General features: G+C 43.5%; 18 non-coding genes across 18 annotated transcripts; all 18 read left to right on the top strand.

The window, feature by feature from the left end:
- The first annotated feature begins 759 nt into the window (after nucleotides 1-759).
- TRNAL-UAG (transfer RNA leucine (anticodon UAG)) lies at nucleotides 760-842 on the top strand. The gene has a single exon. It is a non-coding gene; the product is annotated as a tRNA-Leu (tRNA).
- Nucleotides 843-1,743: 901 nt separating this feature from the next.
- Nucleotides 1,744-1,826, top strand: TRNAL-AAG (transfer RNA leucine (anticodon AAG)). Its single transcript has one exon. It is a non-coding gene; the product is annotated as a tRNA-Leu (tRNA).
- Nucleotides 1,827-2,850: 1,024 nt separating this feature from the next.
- On the top strand, nucleotides 2,851-2,933 carry TRNAL-UAG (transfer RNA leucine (anticodon UAG)). Its single transcript has one exon. It is a non-coding gene; the product is annotated as a tRNA-Leu (tRNA).
- Nucleotides 2,934-3,834: 901 nt separating this feature from the next.
- TRNAL-AAG (transfer RNA leucine (anticodon AAG)) lies at nucleotides 3,835-3,917 on the top strand. Its single transcript has one exon. It is a non-coding gene; the product is annotated as a tRNA-Leu (tRNA).
- A 1,737-nt stretch (nucleotides 3,918-5,654) lies between these two features.
- TRNAL-CAG (transfer RNA leucine (anticodon CAG)) lies at nucleotides 5,655-5,737 on the top strand. The gene has a single exon. It is a non-coding gene; the product is annotated as a tRNA-Leu (tRNA).
- A 1,297-nt stretch (nucleotides 5,738-7,034) lies between these two features.
- TRNAL-UAG (transfer RNA leucine (anticodon UAG)) lies at nucleotides 7,035-7,117 on the top strand. The gene has a single exon. It is a non-coding gene; the product is annotated as a tRNA-Leu (tRNA).
- A 632-nt stretch (nucleotides 7,118-7,749) lies between these two features.
- TRNAL-CAG (transfer RNA leucine (anticodon CAG)) lies at nucleotides 7,750-7,832 on the top strand. Its single transcript has one exon. It is a non-coding gene; the product is annotated as a tRNA-Leu (tRNA).
- A 186-nt stretch (nucleotides 7,833-8,018) lies between these two features.
- On the top strand, nucleotides 8,019-8,101 carry TRNAL-AAG (transfer RNA leucine (anticodon AAG)). Its single transcript has one exon. It is a non-coding gene; the product is annotated as a tRNA-Leu (tRNA).
- A 1,028-nt stretch (nucleotides 8,102-9,129) lies between these two features.
- On the top strand, nucleotides 9,130-9,212 carry TRNAL-UAG (transfer RNA leucine (anticodon UAG)). Its single transcript has one exon. It is a non-coding gene; the product is annotated as a tRNA-Leu (tRNA).
- Nucleotides 9,213-9,844: 632 nt separating this feature from the next.
- TRNAL-CAG (transfer RNA leucine (anticodon CAG)) lies at nucleotides 9,845-9,927 on the top strand. Its single transcript has one exon. It is a non-coding gene; the product is annotated as a tRNA-Leu (tRNA).
- A 1,273-nt stretch (nucleotides 9,928-11,200) lies between these two features.
- Nucleotides 11,201-11,283, top strand: TRNAL-UAG (transfer RNA leucine (anticodon UAG)). The gene has a single exon. It is a non-coding gene; the product is annotated as a tRNA-Leu (tRNA).
- Nucleotides 11,284-12,184: 901 nt separating this feature from the next.
- TRNAL-AAG (transfer RNA leucine (anticodon AAG)) lies at nucleotides 12,185-12,267 on the top strand. Its single transcript has one exon. It is a non-coding gene; the product is annotated as a tRNA-Leu (tRNA).
- A 1,739-nt stretch (nucleotides 12,268-14,006) lies between these two features.
- Nucleotides 14,007-14,089, top strand: TRNAL-CAG (transfer RNA leucine (anticodon CAG)). Its single transcript has one exon. It is a non-coding gene; the product is annotated as a tRNA-Leu (tRNA).
- A 186-nt stretch (nucleotides 14,090-14,275) lies between these two features.
- Nucleotides 14,276-14,358, top strand: TRNAL-AAG (transfer RNA leucine (anticodon AAG)). The gene has a single exon. It is a non-coding gene; the product is annotated as a tRNA-Leu (tRNA).
- A 2,012-nt stretch (nucleotides 14,359-16,370) lies between these two features.
- Nucleotides 16,371-16,453, top strand: TRNAL-AAG (transfer RNA leucine (anticodon AAG)). Its single transcript has one exon. It is a non-coding gene; the product is annotated as a tRNA-Leu (tRNA).
- A 1,004-nt stretch (nucleotides 16,454-17,457) lies between these two features.
- Nucleotides 17,458-17,540, top strand: TRNAL-UAG (transfer RNA leucine (anticodon UAG)). Its single transcript has one exon. It is a non-coding gene; the product is annotated as a tRNA-Leu (tRNA).
- Nucleotides 17,541-18,441: 901 nt separating this feature from the next.
- On the top strand, nucleotides 18,442-18,524 carry TRNAL-AAG (transfer RNA leucine (anticodon AAG)). The gene has a single exon. It is a non-coding gene; the product is annotated as a tRNA-Leu (tRNA).
- Nucleotides 18,525-19,548: 1,024 nt separating this feature from the next.
- TRNAL-UAG (transfer RNA leucine (anticodon UAG)) lies at nucleotides 19,549-19,631 on the top strand. Its single transcript has one exon. It is a non-coding gene; the product is annotated as a tRNA-Leu (tRNA).
- Nucleotides 19,632-21,291: the final 1,660 nt, after the last annotated feature.

Below are 21,291 nucleotides of genomic sequence, written 5' to 3'. Positions count from 1 at the left end.
ATTTTATGTCACGTCATTTTCAGATGCTTCATTCAAGAGATGTTTCCACTATAGAATGCAGAGCAAGGGCAAAAATACAAGTGATAGAGCGAGTGAGTGAGAAGGAGTGTTGTGGAAGGAGAGAATGAAACAAAGACAGAGTGAGTGAATGGCAGGGAGGCATAGAAGAGGAGTCTAGTAGTGAAGAAGACCTGCTTTTCCCTGCTCTTGACCTCCTACCCATCCCCAAACAACCACAAACATACCTTCTGTGCAAAGTTGGTATGCAGAATGTCACGCCTCGGCAAGTGAGGGTGAGTCCCAGGCCAGGGGCTAAAGAGCAAAAGAGTGCCTGTGCTCAGACTTTCCCTGCTAGGGATAGTTTATCTGGAACAAGGTCTACTCTCTTGTATCCAGCAAGGATCTAGAAATCCTGCATGAATCTGCAAGGCACATTGGCAGCATAAATTTGCATAAACTGCCCCACCTATTGCCTTCCTACTTCCTGTGCTGTAGTTGTTTGTGTAGAGAGAGAGGTCGCAGGCAAGGAAATTTTGTGAGTCGGATACAGGACCCTAAATAGCTGGTGAGAGGTATGTGGTGTTCTAAAAGCATGAAAACTGTATACCTGTGAAATAAAGTGCTTTCGTATGTGTTCTTCTGTGTTTATTGTCCTGTGCATAAAGTTGCACCTTGTGTTTGAAGGTTTAAATTATTTCAGGCTTGCATGGAGGTAGACGTTTCTGAGTAACTTTTATTCATTTCTTAAAAGCCTAAACTGTCAGGATGGCCGAGAGGTCTAAGGTGCTGTGTTTAGGCCACAGTCTCCTTTGGAGGCGTGGGTTCAAATCCCACTTCTGACATGCCTTTTGGAGATTTAATCTCCTTTATCAGGTTAACATCTGATGGAAGTTGCATCTGTTGGTCTTCACCTGGCACGTTATTCCGTTCTCCTCTTGTCAAGAGAGATGGGGTTTCTCATATATTTAGGTTCTATAACGTCTTGCTGATAAAGCGCAATCCTTACCAAATGAGCATAGGACCCATGTAAGAGGTCATCTGGAAGAGTCATGCTCTTGTATGCCCTGGCCAGACGGGCCCTGCAAATTTGGAAGAATGCCATTCATCTGGTAGACAACTGGACTCCAGCACACTTACAGCAATTTCCTCAGGGCTTTGATCAGGGGCTGCTTAAATTTGCATACTCCACCCTATGTTGTGACTTTGAGATCCCTTGTTGAAATTGCTTTAGCCAGCCAAGAGGTGGCTATTGTCTCAATTTCAAAGCAGCTTTGAGCCGTTCAAGTGGCTGGTGAATAGCACTTTCTCTTTGTTCGCGTCAAAGTTCTAAAGAGTTCTCCATAGGTCCTGCTCTGTACAGATTGTTCAAAGATCTGTTGGAAGTGCATATAATAGGATAAATAAATTGAGGGCATTCCTTTTCACTACCTCACCTGCATGGCTGTCTGGCCTCTGGAAGATGTTGGGAAAGGAAGTCAGGATGGCCGGGTGGTCTAATGCGCTGCGTTCAGGTCGCAGTCTCCTCTGGAGGCGTGGGTTCAAATCCCACTTCTGATAGTCCTGTGTTTACTCTACTTTTTTTCTTGAGAAATATGATCATTTCCCTCGCAGTGCCTTATAGGATTGTCTTCTTGGAAGAGTGCAGTGAGTTTTTTTCTTGCTCTAGCCACTATTGGCCTAAGCTATGTGCATTTTTTGGTTCCTCATATCTTTCTCACCCTTTAGATGAAAAAGCAGCATGGGGTCAGGATGGCCGAGTGGTCTAAGGCGCTGAGTTAAGGCCGCAGTCTCTCCTGGAGGCGTGGGTTCGAATCCCACTTCTGACAAAACTTGAATTCCATTTTCTCTCTCAGTTCCTTTAGAATCTCAGCTAAAAATTGGCAATGTAAATAATATCTGAATAAGTACCAAACTTCAGTTTCAACTGCAAATGCATTTGCCCTATTCTATCTTTAACGTTAATGTTATATTCTTCTAGCACTCGTGGTGTTTTATATTTGTTTTGTGGGGTACTTTAAAAATCTTTTTTATGAAAGAAATGGGTTACATTAAGTCTTGTGATGTTTTAGGTTTCCAATAAGGAGGTTTTAAATTTTATGTCACGTCATTTTCAGATGCTTCATTCAAGAGATGTTTCCACTATAGAATGCAGAGCAAGGGCAAAAATACAAGTGATAGAGCGAGTGAGTGAGAAGGAGTGTTGTGGAAGGAGAGAATGAAACAAAGACAGAGTGAGTGAATGGCAGGGAGGCATAGAAGAGGAGTCTAGTAGTGAAGGAGACCTGCTTTTCCCTGCTCTTGACCTCCCACCCATCCCCAAACAACCACAAACATACCTTGTGTGCAAAGTTGGTATGCAGAATTTCACGCCTCAGCAAGTGAGGGTGAGTCCCAGGCCAGGGGCTAAAGAGCAAAAGAGTGCCTGTGCTCAGACTTTCCCTGCTAGGGATAGTTTATCTGGAACAAGGCCTACTCTCTTGTATCCAGCAAGGATCTAGAAATCCTGCATGAATCTGCAAGGCACATTGGCAGCATACATTTGCATAAACTGCCCCACCTATTGCCTTCCTACTTCCTGTGCTGTAGTTGTTTGTGTAGAGAGAGAGGTCGCAGGCAAGGAAATGTTGTGAGTCGGATACAGGACCCTAAATAGCTGGTGAGAGGTATGTGGTGTTCTAAAAGCATGAAAACTGTATACCTGTGAAATAAAGTGCCTTCGTATGTGTTCTTCTGTGTTTATTGTCCTGTGCATAAAGTTGCACCTTGTGTTTGAAGGTTTAAATTATTTCAGGCTTGCATGGAGGTAGACGTTTCTGAGTAACTTTTATTCATTTCTTAAAAGCCTATACTGTCAGGATGGCCGAGAGGTCTAAGGCGCTGTGTTTAGGCCACAGTCTCCTTTGGAGGCGTGGGTTCGAATCCCACTTCTGATATGCCTTTTGGAGATTTAATCTCCTTTATCAGGTTAACATCTGATGGAAGTTGCATCTGTTGGTCTTCACTTGGCACGTTATTCCGTTCTCCTCTTGTCAAGAGAGATGGGGTTTCTCATATATTTAGGTTCTATAACGTCTTGCTGACAAAGCGCAATCCTTACCAAATGAGCATAGGACCCATGTAAGAGGTCATCTGGAATAGTCATGCTCTTGTATGCCCTGGCCAGACGGGCCCTGCAAATTTGGAAGAATGCCATGCATCTGGTAGACAACTGGACTCCAGCACACTTACAGCAATTTCCTTAGGGCTTTGATCAGGGGCTGCTTAAATTTAGATACTCCACCCTATGTTGTGACTTTGAGATCCCTTGTTGAAATTGCTTTAGCCAGCCAAGAGGTGGCTATTGTCTCAATTTCAAAGCAGCTTTGAGCCGTTCAAGTGGCTGGTGAATAGCACTTTCTCTTTGTTCGCCTCAAAGTTCTAAAGAGTTCTCCATAGGTCCTGCTCTGTACAGATTGTTCAAAGATCTGTTGGAAGTGCATATAATAGGATAAATAAATTGAGGGCATTCCTTTTCAGTACCTCACCTGCATGGCTGTTTGGCCTCTGGAAGATGATGGGAAAGCAAGTCAGGATGGCCGAGTGGTCTAAGGCGCTGCGTTCAGGTCGCAGTCTCCTCTGGAGGCGTTGGTTCAAATCCCACTTCTGACAGTCCTGTGTTTACTCTAATTTTTTTCTTGAGAAATATGATCATTTCCCTCGCAGTGGCTTATAGGATTGTCTTCTTGGAAGAGTGCAGTGAGTTTTTTTCTTGCTCTAGCCACTATTGCCCTCAGCTCTGTGGATTTTTTGGTTCCTAATATCTTTCTCACCCTTTAGATGCAAAAGCAGCATGGGGTCAGGATGGCCGAGTGGTCTAAGGCGCTGCGTTAAGGCCGCAGTCTCTCCTGGAGGCGTGGGTTCGAATCCCACTTCTGACAAAACTTGAATTCCATTTTCTCTCTCAGTTCCTTTAGAATCTCAGCTAAAAATTGGCAATGTAAATAATATCTGAATAAGTACCAAACTTCAGTTTCAAATGCATTTGCCCTATTCTATCTTTAACGTTAATGTAATATTCTTCTAGCACTCGTGGTGTTTTATATTTGTTTTGTGGGGTACTTTAAAAATCTTTTTTATGAAAGAAATGGGTTACATTAAGTCTTGTGATGTTTTAGGTTTCCAATAAGGAGGTTTTAAATTTTATGTCACGTCATTTTCAGATGCTTCATTCAAGAGATGTTTCCACTATAGAATGCAGAGCAAGGGCAAAAATACAAGTGATAGAGCGAGTGAGTGAGAGAGAAGGAGTGTTGTGGAAGGAGAGAATGAAACAAAGACAGAGTGAGTGAACGGCAGGGAGGCATAGAAGAGTAGTCTAGTAGTGAAGGAGACCTGCTTTTCCCTGCTCTTGACCTCCCACCCATCCCCAAACAACCACAAACATACCTTCTGTGCAAAGTTGGTATGCAGAATTTCACGCCTCAGCAAGTGAGGGTGAGTCCCAGGCCAGGGGCTAAAGAGCAAAAGAGTGCCTGTGCTCAGACTTTCCCTGCTAGGGATAGTTTATCTGGAACAAGGCCTACTCTCTTGTATCCAGCAAGGATCTAGAAATCCTGCATGAATCTGCAAGGCACATTGGCAGCATAAATTTGCATAAACTGCCCCACCTATTGCCTTCCTACTTCCTGTGCTGTAGTTGTTTGTGTAGAGAGAGAGGTCGCAGGCAAGGAAATGTTGTGAGTTGGATACAGGACCCTAAATAGCTGGTGAGAGGTATGTGGTGTTCTAAAAGCATGAAAACTGTATACCTGTGAAATAAAGTGCTTTCGTATGTGTTCTTCTGTGTTTATTGTCCTGTGCATAAAGTTGCACCTTGTGTTTGAAGGTTTAAATTATTTCAGGCTTGCATGGAGATAGACGTTTCTGAGTAACTTTTATTCATTTCTTAAAAGCCTATAGTGTCAGGATGGCCGAGAGGTCTAAGGCGCTCTGTTTAGGCCACAGTCTCCTTTGGAGGCGTGGGTTCGAATCCCACTTCTGACATGCCTTTTGGAGATTTAATCTCCTTTATCAGGTTAACATCTGATGGAAGTTGCATCTGTTGGTCTTCACTTGGCACGTTATTCCGTTCTCCTCTTGTCAAGAGAGGTGGGGTTTCTCATATATTTAGGTTCTATAACGTCTTGCTGACAAAGCGCAATCCTTACCAAATGAGCATAGGACCCATGTAAGAGGTCATCTGGAAGAGTCATGCTCTTGTATGCCCTGGCCAGACGGGCCCTGCAAATTTGGAAGAATGCCATTCATCTGGTAGACAACTGGACTCCAGCACACTTACAGCAATTTCCTCAGGGCTTTGATCAGGGGCTGCTTAAATTTGCATACTCCACCCTATGTTGTGACTTTGAGATCCTTTGTTGAAATTGCTTTAGCCAGCCAAGAGGTGGCTATTGTCTCAATTTCAAAGCAGTTTTGAGCCGTTCAAGTGGCTGGTGAATAGCACTTTCTCTTTGTTCGCCTCAAAGTTCTAAAGAGTTCTCCATAGGTCCTGCTCTGTACAGATTGTTCAAAGATCTGTTGGAAGTGCATATAATAGGATAAATAAATTGAGGGCATTCCTTTTCAGTACCTCACCTGCATGGCTGTCTGGCCTCTGGAAGATGCTGGGAAAGCAAGTCAGGATGGCCGAGTGGTCTAAGGCGCTGCGTTCAGGTCGCAGTCTCCTCTGGAGGCGTGGGTTCAAATCCCACTTCTGACAGTCCTGTGTTTACTCTAATTATTTTCTTGAGAAATATGATCATTTCCCTCGCAGTGGCTTATAGGATTGTCTTCTTGGAAGAGTGCAGTGAGTTTTTTTCTTGCTCTAGCCACTATTGCCCTCAGCTCTGTGCATTTTTTGGTTCCTAATATCTTTCTCACCCTTTAGATGAAAAAGCAGCATGGGGTCACGATGGCCGAGTGGTCTAAGGCGCTGCGTTAAGGCCGCAGTCTCTCCTGGAGGCGTGGGTTCGAATCCCACTTCTGACAAAACTTGAATTCCATTTTCTCTCTCAGTTCCTTTAGAATCTCAGCTAAAAATTTGCAATGAAAATAATATCTGAATAAGTACCAAACTTCAGTTTCAACTGCAAATGCATTTGCCCTATTCTATCTTTAACGTTAATGTAATATTCTTCTAGCACTCGTGGTGTTTTATATTTGTTTTGTGGGGTACTTTAAAAATCTTTTTTATGAAAGAAATGGGTTACATTAAGTCTTGTGATGTTTTAGGTTTCCAATAAGGAGGTTTTAAATTTTATGTCACGTCATTTTCAGATGCTTCATTCAAGAGATGTTTCCACTATAGAATGCAGAGCAAGGGCAAAAATACAAGTGATAGAGCGAGTGAGTGAGAGAGAAGGAGTGTTGTGGAAGGAGAGAATGAAACAAAGACAGAGTGAGTGAACGGCAGGGAGGCATAGAAGAGTAGTCTAGTAGTGAAGGAGACCTGCTTTTCCCTGCTCTTGACCTCCCACCCATCCCCAAACAACCACAAACATACCTTCTGTGCAAAGTTGGTATGCAGAATTTCACGCCTCAGCAAGTGAGGGTGAGTCCCAGGCCAGGGGCTAAAGAGCAAAAGAGTGCCTGTGCTCAGACTTTCCCTGCTAGGGATAGTTTATCTGGAACAAGGCCTACTCTCTTGTATCCAGCAAGGATCTAGAAATCCTGCATGAATCTGCAAGGCACATTGGCAGCATAAATTTGCATAAACTGCCCCACCTATTGCCTTCCTACTTCCTGTGCTGTAGTTGTTTGTGTAGAGAGAGAGGTCGCAGGCAAGGAAATGTTGTGAGTCGGATACAGGACCCCAAATAGCTGGTGAGAGGTATGTGGTGTTCTAAAAGCATGAAAACTGTATACCTGTGAAATAAAGTGCTTTCGTATGTGTTCTTCTGTGTTTATTGTCCTGTGCATAAAGGTGCACCTTGTGTTTGAAGGTTTAAATTTTTTCAGGCATGCATTGAGGTAGACGTTTCTGAGTAACTTTTATTCATTTCTTAAAAGCATATACTGTCAGGATGGCCGAGAGGTCTAAGGCGCTGTGTTTAGGCCACAGTCTCCTTTGGAGGCGTGGGTTCGAATCCCACTTCTGACATGCCTTTTGGAGATTTAATCTCCTTTATCAGGTTAACATCTGATGGAAGTTGCATCTGTTGGTCTTCACTTGGCACGTTATTCCGTTCTCCTCTTGTCAAGAGAGATGGGGTTTCTCATATATTTAGGTTCTATAACGTCTTGCTGACAAAGCGCAATCCTTACCAAATGAGCATAGGACCCATGTAAGAGGTCATCTGGAAGAGTCATGCTCTTGTATGCCCTGGCCAGACGGGCCCAGCAAATTTGGAAGAATGCCATTCATCTGGTAGACAACTGGACTCCAGCACACTTACAGCAATTTCCTCAGGGCTTTGATCAGGGGCTGCTTAAATTTGCATACTCCACCCTATGTTGTGACTTTGAGATCCCTTGTTGAAATTGCTTTAGCCAGCCAAGAGGTGGCTATTGTCTCAATTTCAAAGCAGCTTTGAGCCGTTCAAGTGGCTGGTGAATAGCACTTTCTCTTTGTTCGCCTCAAAGTTCTAAAGAGTTCTCCATAGGTCCTGCTCTGTACAGATTGTTCAAAGATCTGTTGGAAGTGCATATAATAGGATAAATAAATTGAGGGCATTCCTTTTCAGTACCTCACCTGCATGGCTGTCTGGCCTCTGGAATATGCTGGGAAAGCAAGTCAGGATGGCCGAGTGGTCTAAGGCGCTGCGTTCAGGTCGCAGTCTCCTCTGGAGGCGTGGGTTCAAATCCCACTTCTGACAGTCCTGTGTTTACTCTAATTTTTTTCTTGAGAAATATGATCATTTCCCTCGCAGTGGCTTATAGGATTGTCTTCTTGGAAGAGTGCAGTGAGTTTTTTTCTTGCTCTAGCCACTATTGGCCTAAGCTCTGTGCATTTTTTGGTTCCTAATATCTTTCTCACCCTTTAGATGAAAAAGCAGCATGGGGTCAGGATGGCTGAGTGGTCTAAGGCGCTGCGTTAAGGCCGCAGTCTCTCCTGGAGGCGTGGGTTCGAATCCCACTTCTGACAAAACTTGAATTCCATTTTCTCTCTCAGTTCCTTTAGAATCTCAGCTAAAAATTGGCAATGTAAATAATATCTGAATAAGTACCAAACTTCAGTTTCAACTGCAAATGCATTTGCCCTATTCTATCTTTAACGTTAATGTAATATTCTTCTAGCACTCGTGGTGTTTTATATTTCTTTTGTGGGGTACTTTAAAAATCTTTTTTATGAAAGAAATGGGTTACATTAAGTCTTGTGATGTTTTAGGTTTCCAATAAGGAGGTTTTAAATTTTATGTCACGTCATTTTCAGATGCTTCATTCAAGAGATGTTTCCACTATAGAATGCAGAGCAAGGGCAAAAATACAAGTGATAGAGCGAGTGAGTGAGAGAGAAGGAGTGTTGTGGAAGGAGAGAATGAAACAAAGACAGAGTGAGTGAACGGCAGGGAGGCATAGAAGAGTAGTCTAGTAGTGAAGGAGACCTGCTTTTCCCTGCTCTTGACCTCCCACCCATCCCCAAACAACCACAAACATACCTTCTGTGCAAAGTTGGCATGCAGAATTTCACGCCTCAGCAAGTGAGGGTGAGTCCCAGGCCAGGGGCTAAAGAGCAAAAGAGTGCCTGTGCTCAGACTTTCCCTGCTAGGGATAGTTTATCTGGAACAAGGCCTACTCTCTTGTATCCAGCAAGGATCTAGAAATCCTGCATGAATCTGCAAGGCACATTGGCAGCATAAATTTGCATAAACTGCCCCACCTATTGCCTTCCTACTTCCTGTGCTGTAGTTGTTTGTGTAGAGAGAGAGGTCGCAGGCAAGGAAATGTTGTTAGTCGGATACAGGACCCTAAATAGCTGGTGAGAGGTATGTGGTGTTCTAAAAGCATGAAAACTGTATACCTGTGAAATAAAGTGCTTTCGTATGTGTTCTTCTGTGTTTATTGTCCTGTGCATAAAGTTGCACCTTGTGTTTGAAGGTTTAAATTTTTTCAGGCATGCATTGAGGTAGACGTTTCTGAGTAACTTTTATTCATTTCTTAAAAGCATATACTGTCAGGATGGCCGAGAGGTCTAAGGCGCTGTGTTTAGGCCACAGTCTCCTTTGGAGGCGTGGGTTCGAATCCCACTTCTGACATGCCTTTTGGAGATTTAATCTCCTTTATCAGGTTAACATCTGATGGAAGTTGCATCTGTTGGTCTTCACTTGGCACGTTATTCCGTTCTCCTCTTGTCAAGAGAGATGGGGTTTCTCATATATTTAGGTTCTATAACGTCTTGCTGACAAAGCGCAATCCTTACCAAATGAGCATAGGACCCATGTAAGAGGTCATCTGGAAGAGTCATGCTCTTGTATGCCCTGGCCAGACGGGCCCAGCAAATTTGGAAGAATGCCATTCATCTGGTAGACAACTGGACTCCAGCACACTTACAGCAATTTCCTCAGGGCTTTCATCAGGGGCTGCTTAAATTTGCATACACCACCCTATGTTGTGACTTTGAGATCCCTTGTTGAAATTGCTTTAGCCAGCCAAGAGGTGGCTATTGTCTCAATTTCAAAGCAGCTTTGAGCCGTTCAAGTGGCTGGTGAATAGCACTTTCTCTTTGTTCGCCTCAAAGTTCTAAAGAGTTCTCCATAGGTCCTGCTCTGTACAGATTGTTCAAAGATCTGTTGGAAGTGCATATAATAGGATAAATAAATTGAGGGCATTCCTTTTCAGTACCTCACCTGCATGGCTGTCTGGCCTCTGGAATATGCTGGGAAAGCAAGTCAGGATGGCCGAGTGGTCTAAGGCGCTGCGTTCAGGTCGCAGTCTCCTCTGGAGGCGTGGGTTCAAATCCCACTTCTGACAGTCCTGTGTTTACTCTAATTTTTTTCTTGAGAAATATGATCATTTCCCTCGCAGTGGCTTATAGGATTGTCTTCTTGGAAGAGTGCAGTGAGTTTTTTTCTTGCTCTAGCCACTATTGGCCTAAGCTCTGTGCATTTTTTGGTTCCTAATATCTTTCTCACCCTTTAGATGAAAAAGCAGCATGGGGTCAGGATGGCTGAGTGGTCTAAGACGCTGCGTTAAGGCCGCAGTCTCTCCTGGAGGCGTGGGTTCGAATCCCACTTCTGACAAAACTTGAATTCCATTTTCTCTCTCAGTTCCTTTAGAATCTCAGCTAAAAATTGGCAATGTAAATAATATCTGAATAAGTACCAAACTTCAGTTTCAACTGCAAATGCATTTGCCCTATTCTATCTTTAACGTTAATGTAATATTCTTCTAGCACTCGTGGTGTTTTATATTTCTTTTGTGGGGTACTTTAAAAATCTTTTTTATGAAAGAAATGGGTTACATTAAGTCTTGTGATGTTTTAGGTTTCCAATAAGGAGGTTTTAAATTTTATGTCACGTCATTTTCAGATGCTTCATTCAAGAGATGTTTCCACTATAGAATGCAGAGCAAGGGCAAAAATACAAGTGATAGAGCGAGTGAGTGAGAAGGAGTGTTGTGGAAGGAGAGAATGAAACAAAGACAGAGTGAGTGAACGGCAGGGAGGCATAGAAGAGTAGTCTAGTAGTGAAGGAGACCTGCTTTTCCCTGCTCTTGACCTCCCACCCATCCCCAAACAACCACAAACATACCTTCTGTGCAAAGTTGGTATGCACAATTTCACGCCTCAGCAAGTGAGGGTGAGTCCCAGGCCAGGGGCTAAAGAGCAAAAGAGTGCCTGTGCTCAGACTTTCCCTGCTAGGGATAGTTTATCTGGAACAAGGCCTACTCTCTTGTATCCAGCAAGGATCTGCAAGGTACATTGGCAGCATACATTTGCATAAACTGCCCCACCTATTGATTCCTATTTCCTGTGCTGTAGTTGTTTGTGTAGAGAGAGAGGTCGCAGGCAAGGAAATGTTGTGAGTCGGATACAGGACCCTAAATAGCTGGTGAGAGGTATGTGGTGTTCTAAAAGCATGAAAACTGTATACCTGTGAAATAAAGTGCTTTCGTATGTGTTCTTCTGTGTTTATTGTCCTGTGCATAAAGTTGCACCTTGTGTATGAAGGTTTAAATTATTTCAGGCTTGCATGGAGGTAGACGTTTCTGAGTAACTTTTATTCATTTCTTAAAAGCTTATACTGTCAGGATGGCCGAGAGGTTTATGGCGCTGTGTTTAGGCCACAGTCTCCTTTGGAGGCGTGGGTTCGAATCCCACTTCTGACATGCCTTTTGGAGATTTAATCTCCTTTATCAGGTTAACATCTGATGGAAGTTGCATCTGTTGGTCTTCACCTGGCACGTTATTCCGTTCTCCTCTTGTCAAGAGAGATGGGGTTTCTCATATATTTAGGTTCTATAACGTCTTGCTGACAAAGCGCAATCCTTACCAAATGAGCATAGGACCCATGTAAGAGGTCATCTGGAAGAGTCATGCTCTTGTATGCCCTGCCCAGACGGGCCCAGCAAATTTGGAAGAATGCCTTGCATCTGGTAGACAACTGGACTCCAGCACACTTACAGCAATTTCCTCAGGGCTTTGATCAGGGGCTGCTTAAATTTGCATACTCCACCCTATGTTGTGACTTTGAGATCCCTTGTTGAAATTGCTTTAGCCAGCCAAGAGGTGGCTATTGTCTCAATTTCAAAGCAGCTTTGAGCCGTTCAAGTGGCTGGTGAATAGCACTTTCTCTTTGTTCGCCTCAAAGTTCTAAAGAGTTCTCCATAGGTCCTGCTCTGTACAGATTGTTCAAAGATCTGTTGGAAGTGCATATAATAGGATAAATAAATTGAGGGCATTCCTTTTCAGTACCTCACCTGCATGGCTGTCTGGCCTCTGGAAGATGCTGGGAAAGCAAGTCAGGATGGCCGAGTGGTCTAAGGCGCTGCCTTCAGGTTGCAGTCTCCTCTGGAGGCGGGGGTTCAAATCCCACTTCTGACAGTCCTGTGTTTACTCTAATTTTTTTCTTGAGAAATATGATCATTTCCCTCGCAGTGGCTTATAGGATTGTCTTCTTGGAAGAGTGCAGTGAGTTTTTTTCTTGCTCTAGCCACTATTGCCCTAAGCTCTGTGCATTTTTTGGTTCCTAATATCTTTCTCACCCTTTAGATGCAAAAGCAGCATGGGGTCAGGATGGCCGAGTGGTCTAAGGCGCTGCGTTAAGGCCGCAGTCTCTCCTGGAGGCATGGGTTCAAATCCCACTTCTGACAAAACTTGAATTCCATTTTCTCTCTCAGTTCCTTTAGAATCTCAGCTAAAAATTGGCAATGTAAATAATATCTGAATAAGTACCACACTTCAGTTTCAACTGCAAATGCATTTGCCCTATTCTATCTTTAACGTTAATGTAATATTCTTCTAGCACTCGTGGTGTTTTATATTTGTTTTGTGGGGTACTTTAAAAATCTTTTTTATGAAAGAAATGGGTTACATTAAGTCTTGTGATGTTTTAGGTTTCCAATAAGGAGGTTTTAAATTTTATGTCACGTCATTTTCAGATGCTTCATTCAAGAGATGTTTCCACTATAGAATGCAGAGCAAGGGCAAAAATACAAGTGATAGAGCGAGTGAGTGAGAAGGAGTGTTGTGGAAGGAGAGAATGAAACAAAGACAGAGTGAGTGAATGGCAGGGAGGCATAGAAGAGGAGTCTAGTAGTGAAGGAGACCTGCTTTTCCCTGCTCTTGACCTCCCACCCATCCCCAAACAACCACAAACATACCTTCTGTGCAAAGTTGGTATGCAGAATTTCACGCCTCAGCAAGTGAGGGTGAGTCCCAGGCCAGGGGCTAAAGAGCAAAAGAGTGCCTGTGCTCAGACTTTCCCTGCTAGGGATAGTTTATCTGGAACAAGGCCTACTCTCTTGTATCCAGCAAGGATCTAGAAATCCTGCATGAATCTGCAAGGCACATTGGCAGCATAAATTTGCATAAACTGCCCCACCTATTGCCTTCCTACTTCCTGTGCTGTAGTTGTTTGTGTAGAGAGAGAGGTCGCAGGCAAGGAAATGTTGTGAGTCGGATACAGGACCCTAAATAGCTGATGAGAGGTATGTGGTGTTCTAAAAGCATGAAAACTGTATACCTGTGAAATAAAGTGCTTTCGTATGTGTTCTTCTGTGTTTATTGTCCTGTGCATAAAGTTGCACCTTGTGTTTGAAGGTTTAAATTATTTCAGGCTTGCATGGAGGTAGACGTTTCTGAGTAACTTTTATTCATTTCTTAAAAGCCTATACTGTCAGGATGGCCGAGAGGTCTAAGGTGCTGTGTTTAGGCCACAGTCTCCTTTGGAGGCGTGGGTTTGAATCCCACTTCTGACATTCCTTTTGGAGATTTAATCTCCTTTGTCAGGTTAACATCTGATGGAAGTTGCATCTGTTGGTCTTCACTTGGCACGTTATTCCGTTCTCCTCTTGTCAAGAGAGATGGGGTTTCTCATATATTTAGGTTCTATAATGTCTTGCTGACAAAGCGCAATCCTTACCAAATGAGCATAGGACCCATGTAAGAGGTCATCTGGAAGAGTCATGCTCTTGTATGCCCTGGCCAGACGGGCCCTGCAAATTTGGAAGAATGCCATTCATCTGGTAGACAACTGGACTCCAGCACACTTACAGCAATTTCCTCAGGGCTTTGATCAGGGGCTGCTTAAATTTGCATACTCCACCCTATGTTGTGACTTTGAGATCCCTTGTTGAAATTGCTTTAGCCAGCCAAGAGGTGGCTATTGTCTCAATTTCAAAGCAGTTTTGAGCCGTTCAAGTGGCTGGTGAATAGCACTTTCTCTTTGTTCGCCTCAAAGTTCTAAAGAGTTCTCCATAGGTCCTGCTCTGTACAGATTGTTCAAAGATCTGTTGGAAGTGCATATAATAGGATAAATAAATTGAGGGCATTCCTTTTCAGTACCTCACCTGCATGGCTGTCTGGCCTCTGGAAGATGCTGGGAAAGCAAGTCAGGATGGCCGAGTGGTCTAAGGTGCTGCGTTCAGGTCGCAGTCTCCTCTGGAGGCGTGGGTTCAAATCCCACTTCTGACAGTCCTGTGTTTACTCTAATTATTTTCTTGAGAAATATGATCATTTCCCTCGCAGTGGCTTATAGGATTGTCTTCTTGGAAGAGTGCAGTGAGTTTTTTTCTTGCTCTAGCCACTATTGCCCTCAGCTCTGTGCATTTTTTGGTTCCTAATATCTTTCTCACCCTTTAGATGAAAAAGCAGCATGGGGTCAGGATGGCCGAGTGGTCTAAGGCGCTGCGTTAAGGCCGCAGTCTCTCCTGGAGGCGTGGGTTCGAATCCCACTTCTGACAAAACTTGAATTCCATTTTCTCTCTCAGTTCCTTTAGAATCTCAGCTAAAAATTTGCAATGAAAATAATATCTGAATAAGTACCAAACTTCAGTTTCAACTGCAAATGCATTTGCCCTATTCTATCTTTAACGTTAATGTAATATTCTTCTAGCACTCGTGGTGTTTTATATTTCTTTTGTGGGGTACTTTAAAAATCTTTTTTATGAAAGAAATGGGTTACATTAAGTCTTGTGATGTTTTAGGTTTCCAATAAGGAGGTTTTAAATTTTATGTCACGTCATTTTCAGATGCTTCATTCAAGAGATGTTTCCACTATAGAATGCAGAGCAAGGGCAAAAATACAAGTGATAGAGCGAGTGAGTGAGAGAGAAGGAGTGTTGTGGAAGGAGAGAATGAAACAAAGACAGAGTGAGTGAACGGCAGGGAGGCATAGAAGAGTAGTCTAGTAGTGAAGGAGACCTGCTTTTCCCTGCTCTTGACCTCCCACCCATCCCCAAACAACAACAAACATACCTTCTGTGCAAAGTTGGTATGCAGAATTTCACGCCTCAGCAAGTGAGGGTGAGTCCCAGGCCAGGGGCTAAAGAGCAAAAGAGTGCCTGTGCTCAGACTTTCCCTGCTAGGGATAGTTTATCTGGAACAAGGCCTACTCTCTTGTATCCAGCAAGGATCTAGAAATCCTGCATGAATCTGCAAGGCACATTGGCAGCATAAATTTGCATAAACTGCCCCACCTATTGCCTTCCTACTTCCTGTGCTGTAGTTGTTTGTGTAGAGAGAGAGGTCGCAGGCAAGGAAATGTTGTTAGTCGGATACAGGACCCTAAATAGCTGGTGAGAGGTATGTGGTGTTCTAAAAGCATGAAAACTGTATACCTGTGAAATAAAGTGCTTTCGTATGTGTTCTTCTGTGTTTATTGTCCTGTGCATAAAGTTGCACCTTGTGTTTGAAGGTTTAAATTTTTTCAGGCATGCATTGAGGTAGACGTTTCTGAGTAACTTTTATTCATTTCTTAAAAGCATATACTGTCAGGATGGCCGAGAGGTCTAAGGCGCTGTGTTTAGGCCACAGTCTCCTTTGGAGGCGTGGGTTCGAATTCCACTTCTGACATGCCTTTTGGAGATTTAATCTCCTTTATCAGGTTAACATCTGATGGAAGTTGCATCTGTTGGTCTTCACTTGGCACGTTATTCCGTTCTCCTCTTGTCAAGAGAGATGGGGTTTCTCATATATTTAGGTTCTATAACGTCTTGCTGACAAAGCGCAATCCTTACCAAATGAGCATAGGACCCATGTAAGAGGTCATCTGGAAGAGTCATGCTCTTGTATGCCCTGGCCAGACGGGCCCAGCAAATTTGGAAGAATGCCATTCATCTGGTAGACAACTGGACTCCAGCACACTTACAGCAATTTCCTCAGGGCTTTGATCAGGGGCTGCTTAAATTTGCATACTCCACCCTATGTTTTGACTTTGAGATCCCTTGTTGAAATTGCTTTAGCCAGCCAAGAGGTGGCTATTGTCTCAATTTCAGAGCAGCTTTGAGCCGTTCAAGTGGCTGGTGAATAGCACTTTCTCTTTGTTCGCCTCAAAGTTCTAAAGAGTTCTCCATAGGTCCTGCTCTGTACAGATTGTTCAAAGATCTGTTGGAAGTGCATATAATAGGATAAATAAATTGAGGGCATTCCTTTTCAGTACCTCACCTGCATGGCTGTCTGGCCTCTGGAATATGCTGGGAAAGCAAGTCAGGATGGCCGAGTGGTCTAAGGCGCTGCCTTCAGGTCGCAGTCTCCACTGGAGGCGGGGGTTCAAATCCCACTTCTGACAGTCCTGTGTTTACTCTAATTTTTTTCTTGAGAAATATGATCATTTCCCTCGCAGTGGCTTATAGGATTGTCTTCTTGGAAGAGTGCAGTGAGTTTTTTTCTTGCTCTAGCCACTATTGGCCTAAGCTCTGTGCATTTTTTGGTTCCCAATATCTTTCTCACCCTTTAGATGAAAAAGCAGCATGGGGTCAGGATGGCTGAGTGGTCTAAGGCACTGCGTTAAGGCCGCAGTCTCTCCTGGAGGCGTGGGTTCGAATCCCACTTCTGACAAAACTGGAATTCCATTTTCTCTCTCAGTTCCTTTAGAATCTCAGCTAAAAATTGGCAATGTAAATAATATCTGAATAAGTACCAAACTTCAGTTTCAACTGCAAATGCATTTGCCCTATTCTATCTTTAACGTTAATGTAATATTCTTCTAGCACTCGTGGTGTTTTATATTTCTTTTGTGGGGTACTTTAAAAATCTTTTTTATGAAAGAAATGGGTTACATTAAGTCTTGTGATGTTTTAGGTTTCTAATAAGGAGGTTTTAAATTTTATGTCACGTCATTTTCAGATGCTTCATTCAAGAGATGTTTCCACTATAGAATGCAGAGCAAGGGCAAAAATACAAGTGATAGAGCGAGTGAGTGAGAAGGAGTGTTGTGGAAGGAGAGAATGAAACAAAGACAGAGTGAGTGAACGGCAGGGAGGCATAGAAGAGTAGTCTAGTAGTGAAGGAGACCTGCTTTTCCCTGCTCTTGACCTCCCGCCCATCCCCAAACAACCACAAACATACCTTCTGTGCAAAGTTGGAATGCAGAATTTCACGCCTCAGCAAGTGAGGGTGAGTCCCAGGCCAGGGGCTAAAGAGCAAAAGAGTGCCTGTGCTCAGACTTTCCCTGCTAGGGATAGTTTATCTGGAACAAGGCCTACTCTCTTGTATCCAGCAAGGATCTGCAAGGTACATTGGCAGCATACATTTGCATAAACTGCCCCACCTATTGATTCCTACTTCCTGTGCTGTAGTTGTTTGTGTAGAGAGAGAGGTCGCAGGCAAGGAAATGTTGTGAGTCGGATACAGGACCCTAAATAGCTGGTGAGAGGTATGTGGTGTTCTAAAAGCATGAAAACTGTATACCTGTGAAATAAAGTGCTTTCGTATGTGTTCTTCTGTGTTTATTGTCCTGTGCATAAAGTTGCACCTTGTGTTTGAAGGTTTAAATTATTTCAGGCTTGCATGGAGGTAGACGTTTCTGAGTAACTTTTATTCATTTCTTAAAAGCCTATACTGTCAGGATGGCCGAGAGGTTTATGGCGCTGTGTTTAGGCCACAGTCTCCTTTGGAGGCGTGGGTTCGAATCCCACTTCTGACATGCCTTTTGGAGATTTAATCTCCTTTATCAGGTTAACATCTGATGGAAGTTGCATCTGTTGGTCTTCACCTGGCACGTTATTCCGTTCTCCTCTTGTCAAGAGAGATGGGGTTTCTCATATATTTAGGTTCTATAACGTCTTGCTGACAAAGCGCAATCCTTACCAAATGAGCATAGGACCCATGTAAGAGGTCATCTGGAAGAGTCATGCTCTTGTATGCCCTGCCCACACGGGCCCAGCAAATTTGGAAGAATGCCTTGCATCTGGTAGACAACTGGACTCCAGCACACTTACAGCAATTTCCTCAGGGCTTTGATCAGGGGCTGCTTAAATTTGCATACTCCACCCTATGTTGTGACTTTGAGATCCCTTGTTGAAATTGCTTTAGCCAGCCAAGAGGTGGCTATTGTCTCAATTTCAAAGCAGCTTTGAGCCGTTCAAGTGGCTGGTGAATAGCACTTTCTCTTTGTTCGCCTCAAAGTTCTAAAGAGTTCTCCATAGGTCCTGCTCTGTACAGATTGTTCAAAGATCTGTTGGAAGTGCATATAATAGGATAAATAAATTGAGGGCATTCCTTTTCAGTACCTCACCTGCATGGCTGTCTGGCCTCTGGAAGATGCTGGGAAAGCAAGTCAGGATGGCCGAGTGGTCTAAGGCGCTGCCTTCAGGTTGCAGTCTCCTCTGGAGGCGGGGGTTCAAATCCCACTTCTGACAGTCCTGTGTTTACTCTAATTTTTTTCTTGAGAAATATGATCATTTCCCTCGCAGTGGCTTATAGGATTGTCTTCTTGGAAGAGTGCAGTGAGTTTTTTTCTTGCTCTAGCCACTATTGGCCTAAGCTCTGTGCATTTTTTGGTTCCTAATATCTTTCTCACCCTTTAGATGAAAAAGCAGCATGGGGTCAGGATGGCCGAGTGGTCTAAGGCGCTGCGTTAAGGCCGCAGTCTCTCCTGGAGGCGTGGGTTCGAATCCCACTTCTGACAAAACTTGAATTCCATTTTCTCTCTCAGTTCCTTTAGAATCTCAGCTAAAAATTGGCAATGTAAATAATATCTGAATAAGTACCAAACTTCAGTTTCAACTGCAAATGCATTTGCCCTATTCTATCTTTAACGTTAATGTAATATTCTTCTAGCACTCGTGGTGTTTTATATTTCTTTTGTGGGGTACTTTAAAAATCTTTTTTATGAAAGAAATGGGTTACATTAAGTCTTGTGAAGTTTTAGGTTTCCAATAAGGAGGTTTTAAATTTTATGTCACGTCATTTTCAGATGCTTCATTCAAGAGATGTTTCCACTATAGAATGCAGAGCAAGGGCAAAAATACAAGTGATAGAGCGAGTGAGTGAGAAGGAGTGTTGTGGAAGGAGAGAATGAAACAAAGACAGAGTGAGTGAATGGCAGGGAGGCATAGAAGAGGAGTCTAGTAGTGAAGAAGACCTGCTTTTCCCTGCTCTTGACCTCCTACCCATCCCCAAACAACCACAAACATACCTTCTGTGCAAAGTTGGTATGCAGAATGTCACGCCTCAGCAAGTGAGGGTGAGTCCCAGGCCAGGGGCTAAAGAGCAAAAGAGTGCCTGTGCTCAGACTTTCCCTGCTAGGGATAGTTTATCTGGAACAAGGTCTACTCTCTTGTATCCAGCAAGGATCTAGAAATCCTGCATGAATCTGCAAGGCACATTGGCAGCATAAATTTGCATAAACTGGCCCACCTATTGCCTTCCTACTTCCTGTGCTGTAGTTGTTTGTGTAGAGAGAGAGGTCGCAGGCAAGGAAATTTTGTGAGTCGGATACAGGACCCTAAATAGCTGGTGAGAGGTATGTGGTGTTCTAAAAGCATGAAAACTGTATACCTGTGAAATAAAGTGCTTTCGTATGTGTTCTTCTGTGTTTATTGTCCTGTGCATAAAGTTGCACCTTGTGTTTGAAGGTTTAAATTATTTCAGGCTTGCATGGAGGTAGACGTTTCTGAGTAACTTTTATTCATTTCTTAAAAGCCTAAACTGTCAGGATGGCCGAGAGGTCTAAGGTGCTGTGTTTAGGCCACAGTCTCCTTTGGAGGCGTGGGTTCGAATCCCACTTCTGACATGCCTTTTGGAGATTTAATCTCCTTTATCAGGTTAACATCTGATGGAAGTTGCATCTGTTGGTCTTCACCTGGCACGTTATTCCGTTCTCCTCTTGTCAAGAGAGATGGGGTTTCTCATATATTTAGGTTCTATAACGTCTTGCTGATAAAGCGCAATCCTTACCAAATGAGCATAGGACCCATGTAAGAGGTCATCTGGAAGAGTCATGCTCTTGTATGCCCTGGCCAGACGGGCCCTGCAAATTTGGAAGAATGCCATTCATCTGGTAGACAACTGGACTCCAGCACACTTACAGCAATTTCCTCAGGGCTTTGATCAGGGGCTGCTTAAATTTGCATACTCCACCCTATGTTGTGACTTTGAGATCCCTTGTTGAAATTGCTTTAGCCAGCCAAGAGGTGGCTATTGTCTCAATTTCAAAGCAGCTTTGAGCCGTTCAAGTGGCTGGTGAATAGCACTTTCTCTTTGTTCGCGTCAAAGTTCTAAAGAGTTCTCCATAGGTCCTGCTCTGTACAGATTGTTCAAAGATCTGTTGGAAGTGCATATAATAGGATAAATAAATTGAGGGCATTCCTTTTCACTACCTCACCTGCATGGCTGTCTGGCCTCTGGAAGATGTTGGGAAAGGAAGTCAGGATGGCCGGGTGGTCTAAGGCGCTGCGTTCAGGTCGCAGTCTCCTCTGGAGGCGTGGGTTCAAATCCCACTTCTGATAGTCCTGTGTTTACTCTACTTTTTTTCTTGAGAAATATGATCATTTCCCTCGCAGTGCCTTATAGGATTGTCTTCTTGGAAGAGTGCAGTGAGTTTTTTTCTTGCTCTAGCCACTATTGGCCTAAGCTATGTGCATTTTTTGGTTCCTCATATCTTTCTCACCCTTTAGATGAAAAAGCAGCATGGGGTCAGGATGGCCGAGTGGTCTAAGGCGCTGAGTTAAGGCCGCAGTCTCTCCTGGAGGCGTGGGTTAGAATCCCACTTCTGACAAAACTTGAATTCCATTTTCTCTCTCAGTTCCTTTAGAATCTCAGCTAAAAATTGGCAATGTAAATAATATCTGAATAAGTACCAAACTTCAGTTTCAACTGCAAATGCATTTGCCCTATTCTATCTTTAACGTTAATGTTATATTCTTCTAGCACTCGTGGTGTTTTATATTTGTTTTGTGGGGTACTTTAAAAATCTTTTTTATGAAAGAAATGGGTTACATTAAGTCTTGTGATGTTTTAGGTTTCCAATAAGGAGGTTTTAAATTTTATGTCACGTCATTTTCAGATGCTTCATTCAAGAGATGTTTCCACTATAGAATGCAGAGCAAGGGCAAAAATACAAGTGATAGAGCGAGTGAGTGAGAAGGAGTGTTGTGGAAGGAGAGAATGAAACAAAGACAGAGTGAGTGAATGGCAGGGAGGCATAGAAGAGGAGTCTAGTAGTGAAGGAGACCTGCTTTTCCCTGCTCTTGACCTCCCACCCATCCCCAAACAACCACAAACATACCTTCTGTGCAAAGTTGGTATGCAGAATTTCACGCCTCAGCAAGTGAGGGTGAGTCCCAGGCCAGGGGCTAAAGAGCAAAAGAGTGCCTGTGCTCAGACTTTCCCTGCTAGGGATAGTTTATCTGGAACAAGGCCTACTCTCTTGTATCCAGCAAGGATCTAGAAAT

This window comes from Triturus cristatus, chromosome 6 (genome assembly GCF_964204655.1).
Source record: "Triturus cristatus chromosome 6, aTriCri1.1, whole genome shotgun sequence".
NCBI classification, from domain to species: domain Eukaryota; kingdom Metazoa; phylum Chordata; class Amphibia; order Caudata; family Salamandridae; genus Triturus; species Triturus cristatus.
Note: the sequence above shows the minus strand (reverse complement) of the source record. Positions and strands in the feature narration are given on the sequence as shown.